Source organism: Triticum dicoccoides, chromosome 7B (genome assembly GCF_002162155.2).
Source record: "Triticum dicoccoides isolate Atlit2015 ecotype Zavitan chromosome 7B, WEW_v2.0, whole genome shotgun sequence".
NCBI lineage: Eukaryota > Viridiplantae > Streptophyta > Magnoliopsida > Poales > Poaceae > Triticum > Triticum dicoccoides.
Window position 1 is genome coordinate 374,313,113 of NC_041393.1, and position 8,600 is coordinate 374,321,712.

The following is an 8,600-nucleotide window of genomic DNA, read 5'->3' on the forward strand; positions in this document are numbered from 1 at the left end:
TGAATGGGGACGATTGAGAGATGAGCGTGTGTGGGGGGCCAAGCCGTGTGTTTTGTTTTTCTTTAGCAGTAGTGCGGGTACGGGGAGCGCGCTACTGCTAAGACCTATACCAGCAGCACTTTATCAAGAAAAAACGCTACTCCTAACTCTAAGCATGTAAAAACATCAAAAATATACATTGGTCATCACTGATCTTTTTGTGTAGAATCTAAATAGTCAACATGAATCCTCACTGTACCTTTATAGGTACAGCCGAGGATTCATATTGCAGCCAGAAATCCTACACATATAGTTCAATGAAGAACAAGTGCTCGAGATAGTTTGAGAAGTAACATATTTAAGGTGGTAGACAACTTGTTCGCTTAGCAGTATGAGACTAAACTTAATTAGTCGCCAGGGGTGATACTTAGCAGCAGCGAGTTTTGGGAAAAAATGCTGCTACTAAGTACTTTAGTAGTAGCGCATCCGGAAGAAGGGCGCTACTACTATATCTAGCTTGGAGGCAACGCTGTGGAAATTGTAGTAGTAGTGCTTGTTTCACCTAGAGCGCTACTGCTACTGAGCTGTTAGTAGCGCGGTTTCCTGGAGCCCGCTACTGCTAATTAGTAGTAGCGTATGTTTTTAAACCACGCTGCTGCTAAGATTCTGTCTATAAGGTTTTCCCTAGTAGTGCACTGGTGGCGCAGAGGGAGGTCGACGAAGAGGCAGCGGCAACAGCAGAGTTGACGGATGGCGAGCCAGAGCTCCCCCTGGCAGGACCTGGTCCCGGCAAGACTGGGCCCCTGGCAAGGTCTAACACCGGCATGACAGGTCCCACGCAACCAGGTGAAGTGGTGCAGAAGAAGAAGATGATGCAACACCCAGTTTACTTCGCCAGTTCCCTCTTGCAGGGGGGTAGATCAAGGTATTCCGGTGTGCAGAAGTTGCTCTTCGTCCTCCTTATGGCCTCGAGGAAGCTGCGTCATTACTTCCAAGCGCATGAAATCACCGTCCTTACCCGCCTCCCATTGCAACGGATACTGCATAACCCAGATGTAACGGGAAGGATTGTGGAATGGGCCTTGGAGCTATCGAGTTTTCTTTGAAGTTCAAAAGAACCTCGACGATTCAAAGTAGAGTCTTGGCGGAGTTCATTGCAGAATGGACCTCAACTCCCGACGAAGAGATCCAGGAGACCACTCTTCCCGGCAAGGAAACAAGTCGCAACTGGGTTATGTACTTTGATGGGGCTTCTTCGCTACGAGGAGCCGGTGCTGGTGTGCTGCTTGTTGCACCAACCGGAGAGCACCTCAAGTACGTGATCCAGATGCACTTTCCCAGCGAGATGTCAACGAACAACACTGCTGAATACGAGGGATTGCTTTCTGGTCTCAGGATCGCGGCAGACCTCGGGCTCGAGAAGCTCATCGTCAGACGTGATTCACAGTTTGTCGTCAGGTAGGTCAACAAGGATTATCAAATCCCATTGATGGAAGCCTACATAGATGAGGTGAGGAGACTGGAGGAGCGCTTTGGCAGTATACAGGCAGAGCATGTCCCCTGAATGGAGAACAACATCGCCGACTACCTGTCGAAGCGCGCTACCCTCAAGCTACCTATGGAACCACATACTTTTGTGCTTCAGTTAACTCAGCCGTCCGTTGAACCATTAACAGAGCAGAACAAGCAGAGGAAATTAGGCCCCGGCAAATACTTTCCCACCGAGCTCCCTGGAGCCGCTGGAGAAGATGTTGATGTGGACGCCGAGCTTGCCGTGGGGCAACCAACTCCGACAGGGCACCAAGCCCCTGCCGTAGAGGCAGCCGTCCTCGCGGCAGAGGAGATGCCTTTGGTCCTTGCTGTTGAGCCCCAGGCTCCGGCATGGGAACAGCATACCATCCGATTCCTCCAAAAAAGGGAGCTTCCCGAGGAGCAGGAAGAAACGGAAAAAGTAGCCCGTCGGTCTGCCCTATACCAATTCGTTGACAACGTTCTGTACAGAAAAAGACCAAACGGAGTGAATTTGAAGTGCATTCCCGGGGAGGAAGGACTAGAGCTATTGGCAGAGATACATGGAGGCATATGTGGCTCCCACATAGGGTCGAGGGCCCTTGCCGGCAAGGATTTCTGGCAAGGTTTCTTCTGCCCACTGCCCTCCAGGATGCAACGGCACTAGTAACCAAGTGTAAAGCATGCCAGCTCCATTCAAAGAAGCTTCATCAGCCAGCACAAGCTCTTCAAACAATCCCTCTCTCCAGGCCATTCTCGGTCTGGGGGCTCGACATACTGGGCCCTTTCCCCCGCGCCGTCGGGGGCTTTGAGTACTTCTACGTTGCAATCGACAAGTTCACAAAGTGGTCGGAGGTGGAAGAAGTGAGGAAGGTGACAGCGTAGTTAGCCATCAAATTCTTCAAGGGGCTAGTTTGCCACTTTGGTGTGCCAAACAGAGTCATCATTGACAACGACACGTAGTTCACAAGCCACACCTTCATGCAATACATTGAAGACCTCGGCAGCAAGGTCTGTTTCGCTTCCGTGGCACACCCATGGAGCAACGGCCAAGTGGAGAGGGCAAATGCTGAAGTACTGTGAGGCCTATGGAAAAAGACTTTTGAAACACTGCACAAGAGCGGAAGGCGCTGGCTTGATGAGCTGTCGGTGGTTCTTTGGCCGATAAGAACGACGCCAGATCGAGCCACCGGCCAGACGCCATTTGCCCGGGTATACGGGGCAGAAGTAGTTCTCCCCACGGAACTCATATATGGGTCACCTCGAGTGCTCGCTTATGACCAGCTTGAGCAAGAGCGATTGCGGCAAGATGACACAACGCTCCTCGAGGAAGATCTTCTTTGGGCGGCTGTGTGAGCAGCGCGATACCAGCAAGCCTTGCGCCGCTACCATAGCCGCAAGGTTCGTGCCCCAAGCTTTGAGGAAGGCGACCTTGTTCTTCGGCGCGTTCAGTTGGCCAAGAATTCCAACAAGTTGACGCCGAAGTGGGAAGGCCCTTATCGGGTAATACGAGTCACCAGGCGCGGCGCAGTCCACCTGGAGACCGAAGATGCCATTCCAGTGAGCAACTCCTGGAACATCGAGTATCTTTGCAAGTTTTACCCATATCGCGTGGTTGCCCCTCCCCCCCGGCAAACCACCCTTTTGTACAAGCCTTGCCGACAAGGCATGTAACCCTCTGTACAAAGCCAGGCGCAGACCCTGAGGCTAAATAAACGAAGCGCTGGTGCCCTAAGTTATAGCATGCATGCTAGGTTGGGTCTCTTCCTCGGTTAGGGTTGATAGTGCTTAGCGGTGACTATCCCCTAGCATAGAGGTCGAGTCTGTGTCTCTCTGTTCCATTCCATCCTCTTTGGTTAGCAGGGCACACGAACGTTTCTGCTGAGCTGTACAGAAGAGAGGGGACGAGCCGGCGCTCCGGCCCCGGCAAGCCAAGGTTGCCGGGGGTTTGAAAGCACATGGGTCCACCCACGGCATGCCAAGGTTGCCGGGGGCTGCAGATACTGATAATTCTCCTATCTCTAGTTATACATTTCCGTATAGAATTGGTATGTATGAAACCTCGTCTTGTTCCAAGGCTGTTGTGCTCCTTTCTTCCTGATGCCCGAGAGTTTTTCTTGTACCGGAATTTGGTTGTACCGCCGCAGCAAGGAAACACGCGTAGGGCTTAACTCTACTTTGCCCCCGCCTCCGCCGGGAGCGTGAGTATGGTCGTGTAAAGGTAGGGAGCGGCAAGGCCTGTTGCCGGGCGACAATGTTTATTTTAAATAACAAGGATTCGTTCCTTGGTATGGGCTTCGCTCACACACAAAGGACCCGACAAGCACCCTTTTTTCATTAATACGCCCCATATAGGTACAGTTCGTACAGAATGTAAACATGAGCAAGGGGATTACAAGTTTTAAATTTAACTATGGCCCGTAGGCTTACAAGCTTAAAAAAGATAAGGTGCCCATATTCCCTTTCTTGTCCCTATCCTCAGGAAACGGAACAAGAAGGCAAGAGGGCAGAAGGAGCGCCTAGGCGAGGTACGAGCAGCAGAAGGCGCCAAGAGAACATGTCGGCGGGCACCTGGGGGAGGGCTGGTGATGATGGTGCCGGAAGAAGAGCTGGAAGATGAGGCAGCGGTCCGTCAATATGCTATGAAGGCGTCGGTGCCATCGTACTCTGACTGGACGGCCCGCCACCCACCTTCTTCGCCTTCTCCGGCCTTCCCACGCCAGCCATCCAAGGGCGACCCCGAGATGTTCAAGGAGCCGGCCCCACTAGGAGAGAGGGCCTGGTGCAGATGCTGCTTCTGCCGAAGCCGCCCGGGGATGGCGGGTCCAACACCTAGTCGGACCCGTCATCCTCTCACATGCTACCCTCATCGTCGCTGCCGTTGTCCTCCTCATCACTCTCGCTCGAGGAAGAGTCTTTGTCATCAGAGGAGCTCTCCACGCAGCACTTTAGGCGTGTCCCGAAGTCTCCAAAGACCTTGACGGAGAGCAGGCCATTCTCCATTAGTTTGAAATAGAGAGTGAGCTCCGCCGTCAGGCTGTGGATGCGAGCGAAGGTTTTCCAGCCACGACGGAGAAACATGACGCGAGGGGCTGGGAAATCAACATCGGCCCATGTGCCGCTATTCCCGCAGCCCCTCATGTGCAGTCTCAGCTCCTGCGGCGGCTCAAGCTCCATCTCCCGAGCGAATGGAGTAGGGAGACAAAGACGATGATGCACCGGCCGGGCGCAGCCTGATGCGGAACTCGCGGGGCCGGTCCCCGACGTAGCCCTCCATTGGGGGAGGGACCGCCGGCGAAGGCTAGGCTGATGCGCCGCCCCATCCTCCTCTTCCCCGAGCGCCACGGTGACCTCGGCCTCGCCCCCTCCCCCTTCCCCTTACGGCCAGATCCGCCACCACGGGCTCTTGGACAGGAGGGGTCGGAGACCCTCGCTGCCACCGTCGAAGCATCAGCACGCCCTCTCACCATGGTAGAAGGGATGAAGAAGCAAAGATGAGAAGAGGCGGATGGCAAAAGACTGAGAAGTGTCGTCCCTCCCGCTCCCCTCCTTATAAAGGGGCGGGGGAGGGGCTCCGCCGCCCCTCTCGGCCAACCCAGCTCGTTAAGATGACAGCAGGCTAGGCCGTCGACCGCCCTCCTCACCAAATTGAAGGTGCGTGGGCATCGACCCACGCGCGCACACGTCTTCCCATATTCCACGTGCCTGTCACCCGCCCCGCGTCGTGCATGCGGCGTACGTGGCGCAAGGGGCAGGCATAGTGGGACACGTGGAACAACGGTTCCAAGGAAGAAAACATAAATGAGCAGTCTTAAAGAGACACGCAAGCAGCCTCTTTACTATTCACCACAGGATGACGCAAGCGCGCTTCGGTCACCCGCGCGATCCCCACGTCACGCATTCAACACGATTCATGGGGAAGCAGAGCGGGCGGAAAGCTACCGCGGTAAAAATCAGCCCCGCCTGCCCGCGCACCGTTCTGGGCCTAGCCCAACAACACGTTGCACTTATGTGTGGCCCAGGACCGGGGGCTCCTGTCAGTGTACATAAGAAGGGGCTCTGCTTCTGCAACCCTTTACCTGTGCATGGGCAGTTGGAGCCACGCCCATGACCACACTAAGCAGGACAGGTGAGGGAAGCTTAGGCCATGAGGTGATCAAGGCAACGCCAAGAGAGAGACACGAAGGGCAAGAGGGCGAGGTGGTCTCCCCCGGCAAGACCCTTGCCGGGGCGGCCTCCACGACCCTGGCAAGGGCCTTTCCGGGGCAACTCGCCGAACCCCAGCAGAGCGGGCCACCCTTGAGCCCAAGGTTTCCAGCGTCACCAATAACATTGGAACCAGGGCTCGAGAGGCACCTCCATGGTAGCATGCAGATCTTTGTGAAGACCATTAACACACAAGAACATATAAAGACCAGAAGACGAGGCCTCCAGCAATAACCTTGCCGGGGATGATCGTAGTGCCATGGCAAGACCCTTGTCGGGGCCCCGGCAAGGCCCTTGCCGAGGACATTAGCGAGGCCGTGGCTAGGCCCATGTGCGCCAAGATCCCACCGCTGTTCCTATGCAGCTGCCAGCCCAGCCAGCCAGGCGGGCACCTGCGTGGCAACATATGGTCCCGAAGCCAACTCGACAAGCACCTGCGTAGTGGCATGCAGATCTTCATGAAGACGCAGCCACCGCGCCACCTCAGCAGCCTGCCAGCCTACATGGCGTCGCCCGCCTCGCTGGCCTGGACGCACGTTGAAGCAGGGCGAGGTGGAGATAAAGTGAGGGGACACCTCAGGGGCGCATTTAATGTGTCTAGTCCCGTAATGGCAAGAGATAAACATAGCTATTATAGCCTTTCCACCTCCTGTGTGCCACTATAGCACCTCCTTCAACTATAAAAGGAGGCCCAAGGCGTACTTGAGGGGGATTTGGCTCTTTGGGAAAATCACACTCGATAGCTAGTTCAAGAACACTAATATACACACTAAAGCAGGACTAGGGTATTACACTATCTTCATGTCCCGAACCTGGGTAAACGACATTTGTGCTGGCTCTTAGACCTGCTCTTCTCACAACCCCGCGCCCGCCGACCAAAGTAGAGATCCCGTTGATCCCATTGGTGTCATTCCCACCGACAATTTGCCACTGTGGTAACCCCTTGATCTATAAAAGGAGGCCCATGGCAACGATTCCAGAGGTTAGAAGTTTAGACCAGTCACCCACATATGCGCGTAGTCGCCGCTACCCCGAAGAAACCCTTGCCGGGCAAGTGTACTACGCACCACCACCACCTTTTCCCAATCAATCCACCAAAGCAGGAGTAGGGTTTTACGCCTCGCGGCGGCCTGAACCTGGGTAAAAATGCCTGTGTGATCCCTGTCGCGCTGCCTTGCATTGGTCTGCTCATTGTGCAATGCGACTCCCCCTGCCGAACCAGCAAGGGGCCGTCCTAGTCCCATAGGTGGCCATGGTTTCCTGCGACAACTACATGCAACTATTTTTAAGAACTGCATGATAGTTAGAAGCGTACTACATATTAGCAAGTTCCTACTGCATGTACCACCCTTGTATAAGAGATTCGTGAACAATGTGTGCATTTTATCTGTACTGCTTGTTGGACTAGTGTGTACTACATATAACTTTTTTTAAGAATTGTGTGTGTGTTTTATCTGTACTGCTTTCCTGAACTGTATGATAGTTAGAAGCGTACTGCATATTAGCAAGTTGCATACTGCATGTACCGCCCTTGTATAAGAGGTTCATGAACTATGTGTGCATTTTATCTGTACTGCTTGTTGGACTATTGTACACTTCATCTAGATCACGCCTGTACTATGTGCAGGTTTTTGCTGCTCTGTGCACAATATGAGAATTGTACTTCTAGTATCGTCCTGTAACAGTTATATTATTTTTTGTAGAAAATCCATCAATGAGCTGTAAGGTATCTCTGGCTCAAGAACAAGGGAATTCTCCAGGTTGTTCTCGGTAATGGACACCCGAAACCAGCTAAGTACCATGTAGGTGTTGATGGGTGGTTGTATCTGTAGAAAGGCTGGAAGGAATTCATTATTGAGAGTGGCCTGAAGTCTCAGCAGTTGTTGTCCTCAACTTTTTTGAACTCGACGATCATATGGTTAGAATCATGCTTGACATGATTGGTTAAGGTTATGAGGTTGATTGTAATAAGTACTTTTGCATATTGAATGCTTCATCTTTTGATGTGATTGTAATAAGTACTTTTGTGATCTGAACCGCCTAGCTTATAAGTCAGAACTTCGTGTTGTCTATGTGCTAACTGCATTTGTTTTAAGGGTTTGTGGATCAAAGTGTGTCAATGTTTACTCCAGACTGCTATATATATGATTTTCTCTATACATCATTTCTGTCGTATGGTTTAGTGGAAGAACTCAGAGTCAGCGGGAAATTCGTGTATTCACAAAATTTAAACTGCTACATAAGCCATACATATATGTAAACTGCTATATATATATAATTTCTTGAACTGCATGTATTTGGTCATTAACCTACTGCTTCTTTGTGGTGACTCGAGTGCGTCTAATGTTGCATTTATCTTGTTTTCCATGGCGGTGTTTCCCCTTCTTGTCTTTGCACCGTTGTGTTGTAGCTCCTCGGGTGCTAGTTAATGGTGGTTTTTGTTTTCCAATGTTGTGAAATGCAACCTCCACTACAAAAAAGACACATCCGTGGCATTTTGGGCCAAACGATTTTTTTCCTGTCATGCTTATGCAATTCTATGACGATAATTGTGACAAAACTCGGTATCATCATAGATGTGGTGGGCTCCTACTTCTATGACAAAAAATCATGACAGAAAATGGGCTTTATGTCCTGGGCAGGCCGGAGACGCACCTGCATGACATTCTTTGAGCCGTCCATGATGAACAAAACCATGGTAGAAGGGAGGGCGAGGAAAATTTCGGGGAGTTTCCAGTTACGGTGAGTGGTCGGGTTCCAGCGATGCACGGAGGGATTGCAATTTTCTCTCGTACACGTACGCATGTGTGTGCGAGGCATTGGGCTCTAACTGGACCCGAGCGAGGCATTCACTTACTAAACCCAAGCGATTGATGCCTTGGCTGTTAACTGAACCCGAGCGATTC